Genomic DNA, 5,833 nt, shown 5'->3' with positions numbered 1-5,833 from the left:
GGGGGGGGGGGGGGGGGGCAATATAATAACAGCGAACATACTGTTTTACACGTTCTGACTCATTTACTCTGCATTGACAGCGCTGTTAGGTACAATTATCCCATTTAACAAATGAGGAAACTGAGGCACTTTCCTTCAGCCACATTTATTGGTTGATATATCCTGCAAAGAAACAGTTTTTGTATACTTTACTTTCTCACACAAGATATTCCTGGCTCATTTTATACGTTCTCTTCTCTATACCTGGAATCCAGCATTGCTCAATGAAGCTATGGTTCCTTTTAGTGGAGAATGATATATAGAAACACTGATCTGCGTTTTGGGCAATAGATAAGCTCTGGCTACTGGGATGTATCATTGCTTCTAGGCCCTATCAGTGGACCTAAGACCTGGAATATATACATATGATCAGGATTTTATAGGATATCTTCAATACAATTCCACAGAATTATTTTTCATCTTCACCACTGTACATTTGTTTTTTTCCTTTCTCCCACAGTGAAAAGCCTGGTTCCCAACAGCATCAACATATTTACTCAATGTGCTCTACTTTACAAGAAAAACAAAATACTTTCAAAATTACAATACCAGTATCACCAGCAACATACCTACTATGTAGAGTTCAAAATTTCTTCACTTTATTTGTTCTTGAATTATACCCCTTACAGAAGTCTGTTCAGACCACTGTATACATGCTTTATTTGAATTCTTTTCTCTGTATGGTTATGTTCTAAACTTGACATACAGTTAGGATCATTTGTGATTGTATTCAATGTCAAGGTTTGCTTTCCTTTCATCCCTTTTCATTTCCTTTCTGAACATGCAAAACAGTTCAAAATCAAAATTATATAAAAAGGTAGATTCAGAGTTTTGCTTCCATCTCTAACTCCTGTACCTCATATATATTCATGCCCTATTTTGATTAGTTTTTAATTTATCCTGTCCATCCTTCTCTCCTTCCCTCCTCTCTTCCCTCCTTTCTTTTGCAAAAATAAGCATTTACCACCCTTTACCTCTATAAATTTTCATATTATATACACTTTTTTTGTTCCTTGCTTTATCACTTAACAGAATAACCTGAAAATTATTCTAAATCTGTGCACAGAAATATTCTTTTTTTTTTCAGAGTGATAGTACTTCATTGTGTGGATTAACCACATTTTTTTCAACCAGTCTCTTTGGGATGGGTATTTGGATTGTTTCCAGTATTTTGCTTTAACAAATACTGCTGCAATGAACAGTGAAGAAAGAGAAGAGAGGAAGGAGAAAGAGAGATGTCTTTGTAAGGGTTGCATCATTTTTCACTTTCAACAGCAACGTGTGAAAGTACCTGTTTTCACACAGTCTCCCCAACTGTATGTTTTCAGGCTTTTGAATTTTGCCAATATGATAGGTCATTAGGTATTTCTTAAGGAACCACAAACTCAATGCCGAAATCCCTGTTAAAAATAGAGTCACAGTGCCAAATGTTGGCAAGGATTATAGAGCAATGGGAATTTTCATACACTGTTGATGAGAGTGTAAGTTGATAACAGCATTTTGGGGAAAGTGTGGTATATCTACCAAAGTTGAACATATGCATATTCTGTGACCTAGGAGTTTCACTTCTAGTTATATAGCCATCAGACATGTATATATGTTTGCATCTAAAGACGTGTGTTAGCTTTGTGAAAGCTTTAAACTGGAAACAACCCACATGTTCATTAACAGTAGGATGGATAAAAAAATTGAAGTTTATTCATACAACAGAATACTGTGCAACAATGAAAATGAATGAACTACAGCTACAAACCACAGTGATAAATTTCACAAACGTAACAGTGAGTGAAAGAAGCCAGACACAAAAAGATACATACTGCATGATTCCATTTATGTAAAGTTCAAACAGGAAAACTAATATCTGTTGTTAGAAGTCACAACAGGAAGAAAGGAATAGTTTGGGAGGAGCACAAGTAGGGTCTTCTGGGGAACTGGTAATGTTATATTTATTGACTTTGGTGGTGGTGATGTGGGTGGTCTCACTTTGTGAATTTCATTTAGCTGTACACCTATGATTTGTGTAATTATACATATATGTATATAATATTTCAATAGAAAGATTTTTTAAAAATTCAAGCCATTTTACAGTCGAAGAAACCAAGGTTCAGAGCAATGAAGTGTGTTGCTGAGGTCAGCAAAGCCAGGACTCAAATCCATGTTTCCTGATCAGGAAATCCTGACTTGGCTCTGAGGGGTCAGCTACCTAGGAATCCTTGCATTGGGGCCATTAAGGAATCCTTAACGGGGCCATTTCCTTGGTTTAAGTTTAACACAGTGACCATTAGGCAAAAACGCAGTTATTAGTAATGTTTAAATACACATGTATGATAATCTTCTTCCTCAACTATTCTATCTTACGTGAAATGTGTCCCAAATAGAGAGAGAGGTGGATTTAAATATATATTTTAAAGGCTAAAGTGACCTAAAATTATTATACAAACCATAAGGTGATAACTATGATTATATAGAAACATGGGGTGTATTTTTTAAAAAGTAAGGGTGACTGATGAAAATATAACAGAGCATAAAAATTCTAAATACACTGAATAAAAATTATGTAAAACTAGATATCTATGTCAATCTCTTTAAATAGACAACAGAAAGAAATAAAAATAATTTTTAAATTAGGGAAGTGAGATTCAAGCGGAATTTTTTTTAATCCTTTGATGCCATTTAAAATATATTTAAACTATTTTTTTCCACAAGGCTCTTTAATATTATTATTATTGAAGGAAGCTTGGTGAGTTTAAGGATCCTCCAACTCAGGGATCTCATCAATTCTCATTCCTCACTTTCCTCTTTTCCTTCTCCTTGCTCTGTTCCGCCCCTCCTAACATCCACTAGGACACCACTGTATCTCCTAGTTCTAATTTTGTTTCTTGCACCCTTTATCTCTCATTCTTCATCTGTTCATTGATCTTTTAGCACACATTTATTAAGAGTTGGTACGTGCATTTTAGAACTCAAAATGCCATGCCTTTATTTGGGACTGTTGTTTGCCTACTAAATAAGTATTCTCTCCTTTTTATTAGATAACAGAACTCCAGTTTTTATCTGTGTACATTGGCTCCTGGAATAAAGATTACATTTCTCAGCTACTCTTGCAGCTGAGTGTGGTCATATGACTAAGTTTTGGCTAATTAGATATTAAAAGAAATTTATGTATTCTTAGATAGCTCCATGAAAGATGGTGACTTATCTGGAAGTGCCTTTTTTGCCTTCCTGCTGACTGGAATGCAGAACTGATGGCTGGTGCTTCAGCAGCCATGGGAAAAAAAGCTGCATGTGGAGGATGATGACAAGGTGAAAGGGACCTGGATCTCTGATGATTCCATGAAGTAAAAGCAACAACTGTAAATTATCTACCTTCTTTTACATGAGAGGAACACACTTTGTATATTTTTCAGATCTTTGTTACTAGCAGCTGATCGTAAATTCTGATATAGGATGCTTGTACCTTGACTCCCTATCTTGGGTTTTCTTTCTAAATGTGATCTCATCATTTCTGATTGAACCCACTATCTCTGCTTCCTCCCCCTAAACACTGATATTTAAGAAGTCAAAGTTTGGAAGGAGGACAGATAATTAGAAAGAAATGATATCTATGGTGGTAGAAGTAAAGTGAGTGGTCAGAAAAAAAGGGAAGTGAGATGGCCAAGAGATAAAAGAAAAAAAGAGAAGGGAGAAAAAGTGAAGAAAAAAAGTAAGAAAAAATAGGCAAGAATGGCATTGCATTAATGATTCACCAAACAGTCAGTAAATTATGTCCAAAATACCACATTATCATCGCAGAGTCGTAAGTGTCCATAGCTGCATTATCCTTCAAGGTTGTCACGTTTGGAGGTTTAAGCTCTCCCTTAGCAGCCTGGGGGAAGTTCAAGGTCTTTCCACTTATCAGGACACTGGCTAATCATATCAAAATGACAGCTCTATTTTTAACAGATAGCGATATCAGATTTCACAGAAATGACAGCTAGTGCCCTCAGTGTCACTCAGCCGCTGAACAAAATCAACTTTTATGTAAGAATCATGCTAAGGGAGAGTATTTCTCTGGTTTACATAGTCTGCTCATCCTAGGATACACTCTTAGCCACTAGTAGCTTTCGTTGCCTTAAGCTCTGCTACCTGTCTTCTAATCCAGCGACATTTCGAGGTTATCTTTTGATTTGAATCACTCTCCGCCCTCTCTAGGTCCTCATTTTATTTATCTCTGCACTAACATAAAATAAAGGTACCTAACAAGGAGCACTTCTCTTAGGACCATCCTACCTGCCTGGATGTGTACTACACAGTTGCATCAGGAATTTATAGAGTACCATTGCAAAGGAGCTGCCTCTGACCCCCATTACAGTCTGGGGTATGCGGGATCGGCATCACAGCCTTTCTCAGGGAGGGTAACCAATGCCTCCTTGAGCACTAGTTTTTTTCCAGTACTCTAGAAAGTGATTGTCCTTCTCTTCCTCAGGGAGCAACATCTTATTTTAGAGGGTAAACCCAACTGTTATAAAATTAACTGACAGCACAAAGGAAAACCTTCCAGGGCTCTTAAGGGTAGGTCAATAGTATTTACCCAAGCCCTTTTTTTTTTTTTCTTTAAAGATTGGCACCTGGGCTAACAACTGTTGCCAATCTTTTTTTTTTTCCTGCTTTATCTCCCCGAACCCCCGCTGTACACCGTTGTATATCTTAGTTGCAGGTCCTTCTAGTTGTGGGATGTAGGACACCACCTCAATGTCGCCTGACGAGCGGTGCCATGTCTGCGCCCAGGATCCGAACCCTGGGCCGCCGCAGTGGAGCGCGTGAACTTAACCACTCGGCCACGGAGCCAGCCCTACCCAAGCCCATTTTTAAGTCACATGTTAAGGAGTACTGCTACACAACCTCAGGAGGTTTAGCACTCAGAAAGCTTGTTTATTCTAAGTGGGCTTACAGTGAAATATATATAATTTAGTTGGGGAAACAATGAAGATAAAGAGGGCATTCAGGGCATGAAAGGGAAAGAATGGAAGACAAAGACACGGAAGCTTCAGTGTACTTGGGGTGCCTGGGGAAAGTGAGAGGTGTATAATAGGAGCAGAGAGCTCCTGTAGGACAGTAAAGGAAAATAACGTTGGAAATACTGGACATATTTGTGGAGGTGGCTCTTGAATGTCAGGCAGAGGAATTAAATATAGAGGCTTGATGGCATTCACAAAAATCACTTAACTATAGAGCTGGAAGGGACCTTCGAGAGATTACATATTCTAATCCCATAATTCACAGATGGGGAATCCAAGGCCTAGAATGTGTGGGTGACTCACCTAAGGTCACACAGAGGTAGAGTGAGTACTAGAACCTAGAACCTACTTCTCCTTCCTCTCCCCACGTCAACCCCCGTTTAAAGCAACATCTAATAAGTTACTAAGGTGTTGATCACCACCAATATATAAAGCAAAGGAGGAAAAAGTGAGGAAGAAAAGCAATGCCTAAACTTGACCATTCACTTGAGAAATGTTACAGTACTTTCAACTCTGGGTTCGGGTGTGCATTTTTATGTAAATTTAATTGTGAATAGGATGAAACCAGCCATTCCGAAGCTTTACATTTTTAACTAGCCAGCCCTGAGGCCTAGAAACAGAAAATCTGACTTAGCTTACTCTGAGATAGAGAGAATCTAGTCTGAGGATACTTTGGTGTCAGAAGAGATTGAGATGGTGATAGATACTGAGAGTGCTCATGTGGCTTCTCTGAATTCTGCAAGGAACAAATGCTGCTTAACATTTTTACCATAATACTTAAGGCAATGTGATTTTGA

Source organism: Equus quagga, chromosome 15 (genome assembly GCF_021613505.1).
Source record: "Equus quagga isolate Etosha38 chromosome 15, UCLA_HA_Equagga_1.0, whole genome shotgun sequence".
NCBI classification, from domain to species: Eukaryota; Metazoa; Chordata; class Mammalia; order Perissodactyla; family Equidae; genus Equus; species Equus quagga.
Note: the sequence above shows the minus strand (reverse complement) of the source record.